At 40.0% G+C, this 19,191-nt stretch overlaps 1 long non-coding RNA gene across 1 annotated transcript; it reads right to left on the bottom strand.

Moving 5' to 3' along the window:
• Positions 1 to 1,028: 1,028 nt before the first annotated feature.
• On the bottom strand, positions 1,029 to 17,730 carry LOC110390811. Its single transcript, XR_002433891.1, has 3 exons — positions 17,600 to 17,730; positions 6,427 to 6,513; positions 1,029 to 3,128 (listed from the first exon to the last, which is right to left on the bottom strand). It is a non-coding gene; the product is annotated as an uncharacterized LOC110390811 (long non-coding RNA).
• Positions 17,731 to 19,191: the final 1,461 nt, after the last annotated feature.

Here is a 19,191-nt window from a genome sequence, read left to right as displayed (position 1 = left end):
CCTTTCTCGTTACATCTCGTATCCTCGCAACCACCTATTACAACAGCATGCGTAAGTGCCTCCTGGTGGTCGTCTTCGGGGGTCATGGGGATGAAGGGCGTATCTCTTCCTCACTGTGTACTCTTGACCTTGGCACAGTTGAAGAGGGGGATCCAGCTTCGGCTGGTTTTCTTCAGGATGTAGTCTCCAGTTCAGTTCCAACGACCAATTAGCAACTTCTAGGTTTCCTTGCCCCATTCACCCATATCCATCTTTTATTGTTTGTTTGAAACTGTATTCTAACCCCTTCCTCTCTCAACTGCTTAACAACTACAACGTCACCATTTGTGTAGCTTATAATGTGAAAAAAAAAGACCAGGTTTGTAACTTGAGAACAAGGTGCTCTTCTCCACCAAAGGGCTATGGCTGGTGATGGGGTGAACATTTTTGTATGAGATGTAGTTGGAAGGTGAGGTATAAACCATAGAAAAGTAGACTTTTAAACTGGTAATGAAGTTACAACACTCAATATCTCACTCCTTACCTACTCTTTGAAACGTTTTTTGAAGTTAACTGTATTTTTTGTGGTGCTTTTGGCACACGTAAAAGAGTGCTTATGTAACATGGATTTATTGATATTGCAGATGTTTTTTTCTAGTTAGATCATTGTCCTGGTTTCAGCTGAAACAGTTTTGATTGTTCCTACGTGATGAGTGTACACCCAGGGCCAAGCTGGGACAATTGGCAGGGACCACCATGATGGCACAGTGCCGGGGTGTGGTGAAGCCTGGGCAGTTCCTGAATTAGGCCACAGGCCCTTCTGTACCATGTGAAACCACACAGAAGGCCATACTCGGAGCTGCAGGGTGTCAGCTGCCAGGGAGCAAGTGATTGCCTTGCTGTTATATATATAGATATTGCTGTGTTTTTGTTTCCATTTTCTTCTTTCTCAGTAAACAGTTATTATGTCAACCCATGAGTTCTATTTTATCTCCATTTCTCCCTGTCATCCCACTTTGAGGCAGACCCCTGTTAAACCACAACAATGATCATGGTTTGTTGGAGTTTTTTAATGACAATACAGTACTTGTTTATGGGGAAGGCTGGGTTTTCTCTTTGGATGATCAAGCCTAGGTGTACGCATTTTCAACATCAGATTGCTATTTCAGGAGAGCTGAATTTGACCTCATCAAAGACATACTTGGAGGTATGCTGTGGGCTAGAGCTTTGGAAGTTAAGGGGGCCCATGAGAGCTGGTTAACACTTAAACACCGTTTCTTCCACACTCAAGATCAGTGCATCCCTAAGAGTAAGAAATCAGGGAAAGGTGGCAAGAGGCATGCATGGATGAACAAGGAACTCATAGATAAACTAAAAGAAAAGAAGAAGGTCCATGAAATGTGGAAAGAGTCTTGCACTTGGGGAGGAATAACCTCATGCATGAGTGCAGATTAGGGGCTGACCTGCTGGAAAGGAGCTCTGCAGAAGAGTACTTGGTTGTTCTGGTGGATAACAGGTTGGCCATGAGCCAGCAGTGTGTCCTTGTGGCTGAGAAAGCCAATGGCATCCTGGGTTGCATTAAAAGAGTGTAGCTAGCAGGTCGAGGGAGGTGATCCTTCCCCCTCTACTCTGCCCTGGTGAGGCCACAATTTGAATACTACATCTAATACTGGGCTCTCCAGTTCAAAAAAAGACAGGTATCTCCTAGAAGGAATCCAGTGGAGGGCCACAAAGATGATTATTGGGCCTGGAGCATCTCCCTTATGAGGAAAGGCCGAGTAACCTGGGTTTGTTTAGCCCAGGGAAAAGAAAACTGAGGAGGGAGATCTGATTAATGTTTATAAATATCAAAAAGGAAGTGGAAAGAAAATCGATGAGGTCAGACTCCTCACAGTGCAGTAGGACAAGGAACGATGGCCTAAAACTTGAATATGGAAAGTTCCATACAAACATGCAGAAGAACTTCTTTATGGTAAGGATAACAGAGCACTGGAACAGGTTGCCCAAGGAGGCTGTGGAGTCTCCTTCTATGGAGACATTAGAGAGCTGTCAGGATGCCTATCTGTGCAACTTATTGTAGGGAACCTGCTTTAGCAGGATTGTTGAACTTGATCTCTTGAGGACTCTTCCAACCCCTGCAATTTTGTGATTCTATACTCTGCAGCCATCTAAGTGACCCTCAGCTGAACTCATTCAAGCTTAATAAAGTCTTTCTCCAAGGAGTCCAAAAACTAGATTGAGTATGCATTCATACCTTTGACTGAAAATCCCTGTCTTGCATCAACCCTTTCTATTTGTGTCCCCTGATGAAGTTTCCCCCCTCCTCTTCCCAGGCAACTCTCTGAGGGATCAAAAGAGATCTAAGACAAAGTAGCTGGCTTTTCATCTAGCTTTCAAAAGGGTATATTCAGCTGGGGAATGCTGGTGGTGCATCATACCTGCCTTCTTCACAGTTAGATTATTTAGCATATGAATCAATGGTGTGAAACCAATTGTATAAGATTTAACAAGACCAAGCAAACTTCAGTCATAAAAACTCTATGCAACACAACAGGCTTGAGACAGAGTGGCTGGAAAGATGCATGGAGGAAAAGGATCTGGGGAGATTAGTCAACAGCTGACTGAATATGTGGCAGCAGAGTGCCCAGGTGGCCAAGAGGGCCAGTCACACCCTGGCTTGAATCAGAAATAGTGTAGTCAGCAGGGAAGTAATTGCCCCCCTGTACTTGGCACTTGTTAGGCCACACACTTCTAGTACTGTGTTCAGTTTTGGGCCCCCTAACTGCAGGAAAGACATTGAGTCCTTGAACCACAACCAAAGAAGGGCAACAAAGCTGATGAAGGCTCTGGAACAGAAGTCTTATGAGGAGTGGCTGAGGGAGCTGGGATTGTTTAATCTGGACAAGTGGAGTGTCAGTGAAGACCTCATCACTCTCTACAATTACCTGAAAGGAGGTTGTAGCAAGGTGGGGGTTGGTCTCTTCTCTCAGGCAGCGGTGACAGGGTGAGAGGTAATGGCCTCAAGTTGCTCCAATGGAGCTTCAGGTTAGATATTAGGAAAAACAGCTTCTCAGGCAGAGTAGTGAGATATTGGAACAGGCTGCCTCAGGAGGTGGTAGAGTCACTGACCCTGGAGGTTTTGAAGAAACCTGTAGATGTGGCACAGAGTGATGTGATTTAGTGGGCATGTAAGTAATCAGTTGATGATCCTAGAGGTCTTTTCCAACCTTTACCTTTCCATAATTCAATGAATGCTATATCCTGCAAAGTCCTTTTTTTAAAGCTTCATCAGTGCTCATACAAACTTTCAGCAGTTTTTACTTTGCCCTCTGGGAAACCTGTTTACAACTTAGCAAACCTCCAAGGCTCTGAAATATTCCTGCAAACAATTAAAACCCATTTCAAATTTAATCTGGCTAATCATTATGTTGTTGTTAGACAAATACCTCATTGAAATCTGTGAAAGTTCTTACTACCACAGGTCCACTGACATTCCTTTTCTTGACATCTCACTATTTAATACAACGTTCTCCTATTTTACTTTGGTATAAAACTTCAGAAAGTTAGAGATGAGGAGGGTTTCTTGGATATGTATATATATGCTTTAAATATTATAAACCAAAGTAAAAGATGAATGCAGCATTTAAGTTCTGTTTCCCAAATATATTTTTGGAAACCAGGCTTTAAAACTACAATTTCCCATAGCTACAGCTAAAAATACATTATCAGTTTAAACCAGCTTTTTCGCTTGCTCAGTTTACTGAACAAATTTATCATTAAACATACAGAAGTCAAAGTGCACACTATCGTTATTAATTTTACACATGACACCCTGAGATAGGTAAGTTCTTAAATGTTCTGAAAGAGTTTTGCTGTATTTAAACAGTAGATAATTATTAAAGACTGCTATATTTTTCTAAAGTTTCTGCTTTAAGAGAAACAGGGATGTTTGATGTTTTAACTTGGGATTTAAAGGTATTAGCACATGACAGTAGGATCAAAGGTGAAGGCATTAGTGAACAGAACTAGGGTTTAAGGGCAAAGGGCAACATATCAAGACATTACCTAGCAAATAAAAATGGAGACTTTCACCTTATTTGTAAAAGAAAATTGTGAAGATTTACTTTTTAGAACAATTGTAACACACATGCAGTACTGTTTTTTGTCTCCAGCAAAGTATAACAGATGGACTGTGGGCTTACTGGAAAAAAAAAATGTGCTGAAAGATTTTTATTGTGTGAGAAAGAGAGAACAAAACCCAAGGAAACATCTGGACAATTAATCTCCCAAATCTGTGTATATAACACGAGGAAAATTACTCAAATATTTCAGAAGCCTTGCTTAGAAACAAACTAACAATTATTAGCAAAGCACAATAATTTAGCATCCTACATGTAACAAGATCCTTGTAATTAATAAGTACTTGAAGCTACTTTGTTCTTCGCTCATAGAAAAATAAAGGACGAGATGCATGTTCCTCATGAGGTTTTTTTCTTTGTCATTTTGAAGTGATGAATCACTTTCACTACAGCTGATTTGATGTCTTCTCTCAAGTAAGTGTATATCATTACAGGGAAAAGAGTTCTTTATTATTCAGGTCTGCATGGTGGCTGATTACTAAGATGGATGTAAACATCTGGTAATCATGCCACCTCTTCCTGACATGTGTATGTAATATGCAATTCTGCTTTGTTGTTGGCTTTTTTTCCTCCCCATCTTTTCCTCTTTTAAAGCTAAACAGTGACAAGTGAGCAAAGAAATAGATAATTCTTGACTGGGCTGGCAAAACATCTTTTTTGAGGGAGTAGATTACTGTGCAAACTGGTGTTTCTTAAAGTTGGTGCCCCACCAAGCTGTTCTAAAGGGAAAGGCTGAGGCCTCCCTCCAGTGTCTGCTGGTTACTTCTCCAGTTCTTGGGACAGCAGCCATGCTTCAGTGCAATATTGTCCTTAATCTGATTACCTTTCTTCTGCATATACTTTGATTTCTTTTCCCTCAGCTCTATGTATTTTAGGAAATGGGAAAATATTCCTTTCATTGGTCTAACCGCCTGTCCCCTTTAGATTCTGGTTTTGGCTTTGGCCCTCTGCGGGCTTTCTGGTAGACATACGTTCAAGCATTATTAAAAATACATACTTCAGCCCTTATCCCCTTCTCCTATCCAAGTGAAAATACAGATATTTTCCCACACCAGTTCAAAACAGTGGCTATTATCCCACTTCTGTCTGTAACTTTTGACTTCCAAAGCAGAAAAGGTAAGGAAGCAAATCTGAGCAACAATCAAAACCCTAGAACAAATCCTTCTCAGCACGCATCAATCTTATGGTTGAAGTCAGAAAATCAGTATAGTTTTCTGAAACTCAGGCTCATTTTTTGTTTCCAAGCTCTGCTACTGTATGCTTGGATGTTTAGTTGCATAAACTATTTGTCTTTAAATCTCCTGTGAAATTTTAACTCCTACACTTTCTTCTATCATTTTTAAGAGATGAATGAAGAAAATGGTCTGCTTATGGACTGAAGGAGGACAGTGGAATATATTTATATTTTTCCTTTGCTCAATCAAACAAACACCTGCTTTTCAAACAATATGTTTTAGTCCAGGCTCTTAAGAAATGTCAGCATTTCTGACACTCAGTATTTAAATGGCCTCAATTAATAAGGGTCTTCCCTATCTTTTATCTCTGTTGTCAGCTACTGTGAAAAGATACTGAAAATAGAGTGCCTTGATGACAAGGTATTTTTGATATCCTTTTCTGACATAAAACAATGATAATTAATATATTAGCATAGCAGCGATGGTCTAGTACTGACAAAAAGATTAAAACTTAATTAAAAGAGAATGGCTTTCATAGCATCTTGGAAGAAGTTCCATCATTGTATTTATTATTACATTTTACTTTTTTTTTTTCCTTACTTGAAAACACAGAAGGTTTCTCATGTTCTGCGGTTCAGAAAGAAACAATCAATAAATCCTTACCTGCTGTTATTGAAATATGCTTGTTGATTATTAATTTTTTTTTGTGTATCTCACATTTGAAATTGCTTGGGCACATAGATTTAAACAGAAAATATGTTTCAGCATTTCATTTTTCAGTACGTACTTACTAGTTATATATGATGAATTAATTTCCATCAGCCATGAAAGACTGAAGATTTCATATTCTAGGTATATTTACTGACATTGATTTCTGTGCATAACAGAACTACAAATAAACTGAGATTACTATAAGTGTGTTTACTTGAGAGAAACTTGTGAAGTGGCACTATACAATACTGAATGATATTCTCTGAAGAAATTATTCAGTATTTACTTCATTCCCTGTATGAATTTTACCAAGACTATTTGTCATCAGATTTTACAAGTTCACCCTCCCCTGTTATTAGTATTTATAATTTTTATATCAATTTTATAAGTTTTATGAATTGATGACATAACACAAAGATTACCATTTTCCATTACAGATCTTGTCTTAAGGAGTATCATACTTCAGAGGCAGAAAGTGTTGCTAGTTGAATCATGGTGGTGCTTGTGATCTGGAAACACCAAAACAAAATAACTTCTTTCCATCTTCCAAAATAAGATTTGCTCTTCTGAGGTTTTGATATATGACTTTTCTTTAATCATTTAGGGAGTGGTAATGAAGCCATTAATAAAAAGAAACATCAGGAAAATTGTAAGCAGGTTTTCCAAAGAATAACTCATTCAGAGAACAACCAACTTTCTCTCAAAATGTAAAAAGAGATATAATAGAACTTAAAAACCCAACCTTTCTGTTTTCTCATTACTTCAGTTATCATATGTGAAACTAATATGTTTCTATGCAATATCATGTCCAACCAGAAAAAGTCTGAAAAACTACAGGACCAAACAGCATCATTTAGATAATTCTTAATCCAAATAAAATTACATGTATTTGAATACAAAATAGATTCCACAAATTAAGAGGTAAAATCTCTGTTTATATTTACTTAATCCACTTATGCTCTCATGACAGTCAACATATTCATTCAGCTAAAAACAGTGTAGAAATAAAAATGAGATAAAAGTGACATGGTGTAATACAACAGAAAGCACAACGACAGCAGAGCAGCAAGACCCCAAGCTGCAGTGTGCAAGGATTCGGTGAAATGCAACAGCAGTAGGCACAGAAATAACTAAAAGAAGCTGCTTCAGAAGGCCTCAGGTATGCAGGAATCTCCAGAGAAATACCTTTCCTTCCACTGCCAACCCTTAAATGATGTTTGGGAAGGGGTGGATCCTGACTCCACCTGGAAGGACTTGGGGGTTCTGGTAGATAAAAGCTTAACATGAGCCATCAGTATGCACTGCAACCTGGAAGGTCAGCTGTATCCCAGGCTGCATCTAAAAATGGATTACCAGTAAGGTGAGTGAGGTAATTGTCCCTCTCTAGTCTGACCTCATGAGGCCCCATCTGGAGTGCTGTGTCCAGACTCAGGACCCCAGAAGAAAAAGAATGCAGAGCTGATTGAGTTGGTCCATAGGAGTGTTGCAAAGATGAGAGGGATAGAGCATCTCTCCTACTAAGAAAGTCAGAGGGAGCTGGTTTGATTGATCTGGAGAAAAAACTCTGCGAAGACCTTGTTGCAGCCTTTCAGTACTTAACAGCAGGGAGACTGATATTTTACTTGAGCAGACAGTGACAAGACAGAGAATGATTTTAAACAAAAAGGGGAGAGATTAATTATTAGCAGGAAATTTTTTACTCAGAGGGTGTCGAAGCGCTGGAAGAGGTTGACCAGAGAAGCTGTGGATGCCTCATCCCTGGACACTTTCATGGCCAGGGTGACCTACTAGACCATGGGCAACCTGGTCTAGTAGGTGCAACCCTGCTCACAGAATGGGTTTGGAACTGGGTGATCTTCAAGGTTCCTTCCAACTCAAGCCATTATATGATTCTATGATCCTATGATTTGGCAATTGCTCTTGTCAGTGCTGTCTTAAAATCCATTTTGTCCTTAAAATGAAAGAATGTCTGAGTCTTAATTACAGCATTACACTCCACCCTGAGTTATTTACTCTATTGCACTAAAAAGTATGTTCCATGATTTATACTGTCCACAAATATCAGTTGGCAATTTCAGGTTAGACCCAGACTGCAGGTTCATATCATCGGACTTCATAGAAAGGAGTGAGATGAAGACTTTCCACTTCGCTTAGTCAGAAGTCTGTATCTCAGCAGGATTTGCTACTATCTGAGAAGGAATGAAAGATCACAATAGCTCAACAGTATTATTACTGGTGTTCACTGCTAGGGCACTTCAGAGTTGTCAGACACCACAAAGTTGCTACAGCCTCCACTTCCTCCTGCTGCAGACCCTTGGTCACTCTCCTAGGCAAGCATAGCAACAGACACATGCAGAACCCACACAGCTCCCTGTGCTGGTCAGCTGTTGTGCAATGGAGCTTGTACCATTTATCCTCCTGACCACAACTACAGCATCTGTCACACAAGCACCACCCTGCCCTCAAAGTTGATCTTGCCAAAACCATTGAAAATGTTGAAGTATTACGGGTGAGCTTTTCTTTCACTTACATGTCATTTGGTGTATGGCAAAAGAAGGTGATGACAGTGCCTTTGAATGGGATACAAGCACTACAGTGCAATTACAGGTAATAAAGAAGGAGAAATAAACAGGAGCATAAATAGGATATTTGGGAAGTCCAAAGGAACAGTGCAATGAATGCTGGCAGACTGTAAACTTTTTGTGATGCCTGATGTATGATTTCTCCTCACAGAATACTCCTGAGGTTTTTCCTAGGCTAGTTTTAAGTATTCTTAAGTTTCAAAAGAATCCTTTTCCTCTTGTGAGACTGTTCTGCTATTTTAAAAGGTCTATATCAAATATTCTAATTTAATCTCCTCTGTTTTATTTGTAAAATGAGGTTTCTATTTTTGGTCCTCACGCTTTTTAGATAAGTAGGCTTTAACTTAATGAATTAGGACACTTCATCTAGCTGTTTTTGTTTCAAGATCTCTGTAACACGTTGCTTATATGCAGTCAATAAACAATTTCAGTAGTCTACGTGACCAGCCTATAAGAAGATTACTACATTCCTGCTGTTATATAAGGTATCTGTGTAGATACCATTGGCTTCTTACATGCTACTTTAATTCAGTTTAATATTTAAAGCTTCAAACCTTCTTGTGGAACTCTCTTCTTACTGAATAGCCATACTTACAAATATTTTACCTTAATCAGCTTCTCACTGAAGAAAGCAATTTAATAAAACCTATAGAATCATAGAATCATGAAGGTTGAAAAAGACCTCTAAGATCATCTATCATCAAAAATGTTGCCCACTAAATCATGTTCCAGTAAACCATGTTTATAAAACTTTATGAACACCTATTTATTTATTTTATACACTAGAAAAAACATCCATTGTATACGATAAGAGGTCTCATTGTATGGGTGATCCATCATTCAATTTCTTTAAATCAGTTATAATAAATATATAGCTTTGTTTCTCCATGATACAAGAGTTTAAAGTGGGCTTGACTATTTCTCTACCATGTACCATGGAAGAGAAATGTACTAGGATGTAGACTCCACAAAAAGCAGGGAGGAAAAGAACCAACAAAATGATTTACATTGTCAGAACTGAAGGATTCCATCTGCAAAGAAACACAGAACAGAAGGACAATTGTGACTCTTTCTAAGCTGCAGCGTTAATATAACAGGTTTCTGTTATTACTGAAGTTGTGCCTACATACAAGTAGGAGTGAATTTATACTATTCACATAGCATGCTCTCAAGGTCCATAAGTATTCTGTGTAGGAGTACACAAGTCTGTGGGCTTTTTTCCATTTAATTGAGAGCAGTTGCTTTGCGGGAAGGAATAGGGCAAGAAAATTTAAGCTATTCCCATATGTATTTGTCTACATAAAGCAAGTATCTCCCAATGTTGTATCAGCATATTGGGCAAATACATTCCACACAGGTAATGATCAGTAAACAGATATCAGAGAAGCAATATTTAAAACTGGTGAAGTATACTAAACCAGCCAAAAGATCAATACTACTAGATCAAAGATCTAGGAGTAGTCAGGACCTAGGAATTTGAGAAAGCTGCTGGCACTCATTTCAGGTTCAGCACTAACAGGGGACGCACGGTTTCTCAAAGGCCATAACAACAATTCTTTTAAAAGAAATTTCTTAGTAGGCATCAGAAAAGTCCACCATCAGTCACTGACTTAAGATGTAGAAGTTCAGTTTGTCTGGCTTTGTCATTGGTCATGCTCTACTCAAGTTTTGGCCTTGAAATTGCTCTGTGCTTTTCCACGAGCCTCTGAAAAAACTGTGGAAATACTGACAACAGGTAAGGTGGAGCAAACACTTGAAAAACACCAGAAAGCACCAACTCTTCCCTGGAGTAGTCCTCACAAGACAACAGAAAACGATTGTCAAGCTGGTTGGTGATAGCGCATCATGTTACATGGTCATATTTCTTGATTCAATTCAGGCATGCTGTAACTTGCTGCCTTCCACTCTACTAAATGGGTAACCAAGAACATCTGTGAAAAAGTTACAACTAAAATCTGAAACTAAGATTTTTTTGTCAGTAGCGTGATGCTATCTACTTCATTCTAAATAATGTTTAAGGACTGAAATCAAATTAAAGATCCTGTCATGATGTCACCTACATATACCATAAGCTAAGATGCAAATAGTTAGATTCAGACCAGACCTGTAATTTTTGATGACAATACTGCAACTCCCTTAAAATTTAAATGTTAAGTAACTTTCCAAAATTATTCCTTCTGTCCAAATACTACAGTATTTAGCACGAAAATAGATACTTTCAGTATTGTTACACATGTGAAGAATGAAAGTTGTATGTCTGTTTTGTTTTGTCTAAAATGCCAGCTCTGTACCACTCTGCTCACACATGATACTCAAAGCACTGTGGTTTCATACTAAGCATTTTATGATATGTGAAAACATGTTTTTGCAAACTGCTGTGTGTTCAGAATATCTATGGATGGTGAATGCTTTATTACAAGCTCCCCAAGATACCAAAGACACTGTCACACACTGTATTAAACCTGACACAGATTTTATTCCTCAACATTTTTTTTTCTGAGGGGAAGGAAAACTACCATCTGTGTCAGACTTGGCTCAAAGTGATTAGTGAACAGACACAAAATTGGCAATCTCAGTCTTGAACAGCTCCAGAAATGAGAACTCAGAGAATAAAAATGCATGCCCTGAAACAGTGCCAGGTCAAACTAGGTTTAAGCTGGCATGAAATATGAGAGGGAATTTGTACGATGTCTAAAAATACTTAAGAATGTAAAAGTTGAAAATGACATGTCAGACAAAAAAATGCATGTATCCATTGAGCGTAACATTACTCTCTATTAATAAGCAATGAAAAATATCTTGGATACAAAGCTTATGTTTAAAAAAATAGTTATTCCTCAGGACTGTCAGTGTGAAAGTAAAACTGCATTTCACAGTTTACAAGTTAGAAACACCAACAGCAGATGTTTCAAGTATCCTGGCACACACAGTACATTACAGTATTAGAAATTCCTAACTTACTTATTGGCTTCAATATATTTATGTCTTGGTTGTATCAGCAGAGTAATCATCTCTGCCTTACTAATGGCAGTTTTTGAGGAATCTTGGCACACATTTCTTCAATAAGCACTTCAATTTGTCAAAGACTTCATTTTCAAAAAAAATCTTAACTTTACAAGATCTACTTACCTTAACAAAGCATGAGAATTCAACTAGCAACTCTACCTTATAAAAATTCTGTTATCTACTTGGAAAAAGTGCTCATCTAAAGTGTTGCACCATTTACATGTCCCAGGTTTTGCTTCAACTGTTTGCATATTTGGTTTGCATATTTGTTTTTTGATATTTTTACTGTGCTTTTCTTTGTCAATGCCAACTGTAAGCTATTTTCTTTGGTCAGCTGGGTACTCCAACCAATAAAACTCCCTTCTTCTAGTACCAGTAAGATAGCTGTCAGAGGTTTGGCATGCCAGGGACTCTGCTTCACTATCCAAGAACCCAGAAAAATAAAAGATGCAGAGAGTTCCATAAATGATATGAAGAAAGAAAACATTTGTATCATAATGAGAACCTAGTAACACCACTGAACTTCAGAATCTGGCAGCCTTTAAGTTGTACTAGAATTTTCAGAGGCCATAAACATTCACACTGGACTGAAACTTGGCATGAAGTGATACTATTTGACTAATCCATATTTTAGCCTAAACTCTCTTTCTCATTCAGAGGCAGTGATGGTACACAGTGCTCTCTATTCATAACAGATTCATGAGGCTTGTGCCACTGTTATAGCAATCTTTAGTGGCTAGTTAAAAGCAGATCTCTGCAGAAAGGACTTCCTGCATTCATGACAAAAATCATTGTGGTTTTCTGCAGGCTTTGCCATTTAATTTTTAATCTTCATAGAAGAAAAAGAAAAAAATTCAAAAACCCCTCTCTGACTCCTCTTCCCTGTAGATGGTCTTGCATGTAGTGGCATGCACTAAATCAGCTACTGAGCACATACATGTAAGTTTTATAAAATACTGTTTTTTCAAGTCTGGTTAGCATTTAAGCTACTCCGTGAGGCCTGCAATGAATTTCAAGATGTAGCCTCTCTAATGTGTAGCGCAACATATGCAGATGAGTGGACCTACATTACAACTTTTATACAGGTAAGCAGAGCTTTCTTTTAAAGATGCTTGGCAGGACGTTGTTCCTATGATTGTTATTATTGTTAAATCATTCAGTATACTACAAAGACATGGGAATACAGAATGGCTGATTTTGAAAACTCCTCACTAAATACACAACCTGCTTAGTTTTTATCAAGTATCATTGTTCCTAAAGTGATTTTGGCTCCATTATTTCTACTATGGAGAATTTTTAACCTTGGTGTGATCACAAAAGAGCTCAGTCATGATAGAGCAGCTAATCCTAGAAACCATTTCAAAACACATGAACAACTAGAAAATCATCAAGAATGGCCAGCATAGACTCAGGAGGAGGAAGACAAGCTTTACCAGCTTTATAAGCTATGGTTAAATGATTGGCTGAGTGGAGGAGGGAAGAGCAATGGACGTTATTGACATTGACACAATACCCCTAAAAATCCTCTTAGACAAGCTGCTGATGGACTAGATGGGCAGAAAGTAAGATGGAAACCTGCCTGAATAGTCAGACCCAGAGGGTTTTAATCAGTGACACAAACTACATTTGGAGTCCAGTAACTAGTGGAGTATCCCAGTGGTCAGTACTGAGTCCTGAGTACAGTTTAATGTCTTCTTTAACAATCTGTATAGTGGGGCAGAGTGTACTCAAGTTTGCAAGTGACACAAAAACCGGGGGGGATCCACAATACACAGTACACAATGCATCACGCTGCCATCCAGAGGGATCTGGGCAGGCTGGAGAAATGAGCTGGCAGCAACCTCATGGGGTTCAACAAGGGGAAGTGCACATGGGGAAGAGCAGCCCCAGGCACCAGGGCATATGGGGTGAGCAGCTTGGCAGGAAAAGACCTGGGGATCCTGACTGAAAATAAGTTGAACATGAGCCAGCAATGAGCCCTTGCTGCAAAGACACCTAAAGGTATCCTGGGATGCATTAGGCAAAATATTGGATTGCACATCAAGAGAGATGATCCTTCTACTCTCCACAGCTGAGATTTCACCCAGAGTACTGTGTCCAGTTCAAGCCTCCACAGCACATGAGAGATCTGGGCATACTGAAGAGAGTCCAGTGAAGGGCAGGAACATCTCACCTGTAAGGAAGGGTTGAGAGAGCTGGGTCTGTTCAGTCTGGAGAAGAGGAGGCTCAGGGGAATCTCAGCAATGTGTACAAATACCCAAAAGGAGGGTGAACATAGCCAGGTTTTTTCAGGGATGCCGTGTCAGGACGACAGGCAATAGGCACAAACTGGCACACAGAAGTTTCCCTCTGAACACCAGAAAGCACTTCTGTGCTGCATGGATGATGAAGCACTGAACAGGTTGCCCAGCAAGGCTGTAGAGCCTCCTCCATGGAGACCTTTAAAGATGCCTGGATGTGGATCTGTGCACCCTGCTATGGGTGGTCCTGCTGGAGCGAGGGTTGGACCAGATGGGCCCAGAGTTCCCTGCCGACATAAACCATTTTTTCATTCTGTGAGTTCATATTTTAAAGTAAAAGTGACTTCAGATATTCCCCAAGACTCTTATAAGTAGCATTTATTATGAAATGTAAAGTGGCAGATGATTTTTTTTTCTTTTTTCTCTTTTTTTCTCAACAGATCAATTTACTGGTGAAGTCAAAAAGAAAGGAAGAATGGGAAGTTGTTGGTTTTTTTTTTTTAAACATTTGCAGTCCAAAGGTTGAAAATGTTTTCCTTCTTCCTTTCCTTTCTCTATTCCCACCTGTCTTTCTAAGCTGCAGGGTTTCAAATCAAAGAAACCTTGAACAAAGGCATCAGCTGGCTCTAAAAAAAGTCTGAGCCAAGATGCTTATTAGTCTGCTCAAGCTGTTATACCTGGAACATACTGTCATCAAGAATGACATTCCTTTCTGAGCTGGGATTTAGGAAAAAATACAAGTAGCTGATTATGTTCCAAACAATATACTTTTCATGCCAAGAGGTCCAAGACTTAAAGACTGTTGACATAGTCTACCTAAACATCAGCAAAGCCTTTGACACTGTCTCCCACAGTATTCTCCTGGAGAAGCTGGTAGCCCTTGCCTTGGACAGGTACAATCTTTGCTGGGTAAAGAACTGACTTGGGCTCAGAGAGTGGTGGTGAATGGAGTTAAATCCAGCTGGTAACTGGTGATGAATGGTGTTCCCCCAGGGTCGGTACTGGAGCCTGTCCTGTTTAATATCCTTACTGATGACCTGGACAAGGAGATTGAGTGCAACCGCAGTAAGTTTGCAGATGACATCAAGTTGGGAGGAAGTGTCAATCTGCCTGGGGGTAGGAAGGCCCTTCAGAGGGATCTGGACAGGTTGGATAGCTGGGGTGGGGCCAGTGGTATGAAGTTCAACCACAGCAAGTTCTGGGTCCTGGATTGTGACCACAACAACCCCAGGCAACACTACAGGCTTGGGGCAGTGTCTGGAAGACTGTGGAAGAAGTGGACCTAAGGGTGTTGGTCAATGCTCAGCCAGCAGTGCACCCAGGTAGCCAAGAAGACCAATAGCATGCTGTCTTGTATCAGAAATAGTTTTGCCAGAAGGAGCAGGGAAGTGATTGTCCCCTGTACTCAGTTCTAGTGAGGCTGCACCAGTGTACTGTGTTCAGTTTTGGGCCATTCACTACATGAAAGACATTGACATCCTGGAGAATTTCCAGAGGAGGGCAACAAAGCTGGTGAGAGAACTGGAGCATAAGTCTTAAGAGGAGTGGTTGAACTGGGATTGTGTACTGGAACTGCTGAGTCATGGCCTGAACCACTGATTGAGCACCTGGAGGAAAGACCCAGTCAGCCCTGGGAGCACAGGTGAAAGCAATTCACCTCTGTGACCAGAAGGAGTTGAGCCTGGCTGCACCCCTCTTAGGCCTCATTTAAGGGCTGAGTGCCACTGAGGAAGGATCTCTTTCTGGAGATCCCTCTTTGGTGGAAGCCTTGCCCTGCAAACCCAGAATCTTCTGGCCCAACCCCCAGTGTCAACCACATCTGGGTTACTGGAATAGTCTGCCCCCCAAAGCCACCAATCATTGCTCTACTCCCATTAAGTTTAGTCAGATCCCCATAAATAATTGATGCTTCTGTGCTTGTGTCAGCCAACACCATAACCCTCTGTACGGTCTTTCAGGACCAAAAAATGGTCAGCTCAACATAGGGCCTCTGGTCCCATCTGGAGGCTCTAGTTACATGGGGACTAATATTCCCTGTTATGCCATGAATTGGGCAAGTGTCAAGTCTTCTTCCTCAGGTGGCTCAGGCATCATAGCCCGAGTCACCTGGGGTGGCTTTTTCCTTTTATTAGGGACTTTAAAGTCCTCTAGTTTTCAAGTATTTTCTGGTACTCATTCAATTATTCATACCCCTGCTCTTTTGGGGGTATTTTGAAATTTTTGGTTGTCCATTAGTTGTTTCCATAATTGAAGGAAAACTTGTTTAGGTTGGCAATCGATTTTAGCAAAAGCCACCCCGGCCCATATAAGGTCATTAAACATCTGTTTACGGAACACTTGTATGGGGCCTGATTAGGGTGTCTGTGGGGCAGCTTTCCTAGTTTTAATAACTGGATATACCTCAGCCCCTTTCACTGTCCTAATATTACACCTCACCCTTAAGCATTCTGCCTCCCCTAGATCAGCCACCAACTGGGCAGCCTGCTGAATAATGGGCTCTGAGGGCCAATAGGGGTTCAATATAGATAGTAACGTGCCATAATGGTGGGAGGGTGCCTGTTGTAAAATTAGGTCCCTCACTCCAGCCAAGAATTTTACTAAATCAGGACTTTTGAAGGCCTCCTCGTAAATCGCCTCTTTCATTCCTAGCTCACAAATATATGTTTGGAGGTCCTCCATGGACGACTGTAAACCTGCATGCACAGGGATATCAGCCTTAATTGGCCAAGTGATACTGCATACCACCATCAATCAATCCATTAGGGTATTATTCTCCTCATTATGTTGCACAGTGGCATACAGTCTTTGCCTAAGGGCAGGGTGCAAGGTAATGGACGCAAGCTTGGAAACTTCTGGTCCATTGACCACAACACTCTCTGCCCCCGTGTCTCTTAATTGGAGTAACCAAGCCGGTAAACTTTCTCTTGGTTTCTGCCAAAATCGTTGCACCAAATCCATCAATTCAGATGCTGTATAGGGGCAAGTTGTCACACGGAGATGGGTTTGGGCAGGGAGCCACTGATCAGGGGGCACCCCTGCTGGTCTATCCTGTATCTTTTTTGGGTTGTTTTTTTTTTTTTTTTTGCATCACTGCAGGTTGGATCTCAAAGGAATCCACCTCAAGAGGGGCTTCAAGACACAATCTTGAGATTTTTTCCATTGGATTACCCAGCTCTATTGGTTCAGGGGCCTGAGTATTTTCCAATGCAGTACTCCATATTTGCTTTAAGGGGAAAGTTAAACTTGATTTTTCCCCTGTAAGTAGGCCAAGCTCTTGCTCAAGTTTTTCCAATGCCATCATGCAGTAGTTTGTACTCATTTTCTAAGGTATTATTTGGAAGTTCTGCACCATTTAGAGCCATTAGTGGTGGCCATGCCACAGTGGACGGAGCCAGTCAGTGCTCCTTTGTAATAAGGATGTTTTCACCTATCCACAGAAATATTTTGCCATGCCAGATGGTGACTGGGAGATATTTCCACTATCCCGCAAGGGACCCCAGTTTTCAATTATGGCTGCTAGTTCATAAAAAGGTGAACCCAGAAATCCTGGAATGTGCCCCAGTGAGGTTTTATCTAGAGGGACAATGTTCTCCCCCTTGGCCCACTTAAAGATATTCAAAAGGAAAGCCATTTTAATATTTTAGTCTGCCTGGCTCACCAAATGTAGCAGTCAGAAGGACCAACATGATGGAAAAGGTGTTACAAAAGAGGTGGGAGGACTGGCACAATAGCAAAGGGCTACAAGGGAAGGGAAGTAGATCACTCACCTGTATCAGAAGATTCTAGGTTTGCAGAGAAAGACTTCCACCAAAGAGGGATCTCCAGAAAGAGATCCTTCCTCAGTGGCACTCAGCCCTTAAATGAAGCCTTAAATGAGGTCACACAGATTAATTGCCTTGACCTGTGCTCCCAGGGCTGACTGGGTTTTTCCTCCAGGTGCTCAATCAGTGGTTCAGGCCATGACTCAGCAGTTCCCATACAGAGAACAATGTGTTTTAAGAGTTTAGGTGCCCATTCTGATTGAGAAATTAAAAAAAATAATAATTTTACCTGTAAATGGAATGCACAGTCATACAATTACATAAATGTATAAAGGGAAGAATACCTGTTTCTCCTAGTACATTTGACTCTTCGTGTGTTGCAGTCCTAAGCATTTTGCAATGGGCTAAATCTAAGTTTTCAATTTGAAATTTCTATTCCTTTTTGTAGGTTTAAATTCATACTTTTGCAAATTATTAACAGTTCATTAGATTTGATTGCTTTTACGGTTATAATTTTTATAAATGGCTAAGTCCTGTTACTGGCAATATCATTGTTTTGATCATTACATCAAACCTACATTTGCTAAAATTCAAGTTCCACATCCTTTCAATGTGAAATTCAATTTAATTGGATAAAGTTTTCCTTTAAGAACAAGGGTTCAATTTAATGGAATAACAGTACACAATATTATTTTCCCACTGTCAAATCTTAGTGGAGATTGTATAAGACAACTATCCACAACACACGTTGCTATTCCATAATGACCATAGATGCTCCTAGCAATCTAATGTGTCTTTAAGTCCAGTTTACATTAAAGCATGTTTCATTTGTAAATACTATCTCATATTGAGATTCAAAACATAATTCAAACTGTGTGAAATATATATTTTCCCCATTTATTGGAAGCTATATGAAACTAGAGAAGAAACAAAAAGTAATATATAGAATAGGTTGCCTGGAAAAGTGTATCACTTTGCATGATCTGTAAGAGCAGGAACGCTGCTAAAAAGCTTTCATCTTAGAACTCAAATAGCAGATAACCAGAAGTTAATTATTTTTCCCCAAACAAGGCATACTTGAGATAATGTTACGAATGAACTGTACTAAGGAGAAAACTGGGAGAATAACAAACACAACATGAAATATTGCTCACAAATATGCAGGTCAGAGGAGCCATGTGGGTGTCAGAGATATTTTTTTCATACTGCAAACATGACAGTTTGTTTCAGCTTCCACTGAAGTCCCACCGCATGGTCTGTGCTCATGTTTCATGGATATATGTGAATGGGTTCACCAGCTACTAGCATGTGAAATGCAGTGGCATAGAGCAAGGAACAGATGTGATCCATGAATGTAAAAGCATGAGATGACTGCTCTCTCCATTTTCCTTACATGACAAAATATAGTATGCTTTTCATTCCAGATAAGTGTGATTGGACACTTATTTGGACACTTCTTATTTAGAGTAACTCATTGTGTGAGGCTCTTTAGAATGACTGACTCACTCTCAAGAAAAGGAGATTTGAAGTGGGTTAACCATAAGCTCAGGAGACAGAAGAAATTTATCATCCATCTCCCCAGAGGAGTTCGAAGTAAG

This window comes from Numida meleagris, unplaced genomic scaffold (assembly GCF_002078875.1).
Source record: "Numida meleagris isolate 19003 breed g44 Domestic line unplaced genomic scaffold, NumMel1.0 unplaced_Scaffold208, whole genome shotgun sequence".
In the NCBI taxonomy this organism is placed as follows: Eukaryota; Metazoa; Chordata; class Aves; order Galliformes; family Numididae; genus Numida; species Numida meleagris.
Note: the sequence above shows the minus strand (reverse complement) of the source record. Positions and strands in the feature narration are given on the sequence as shown.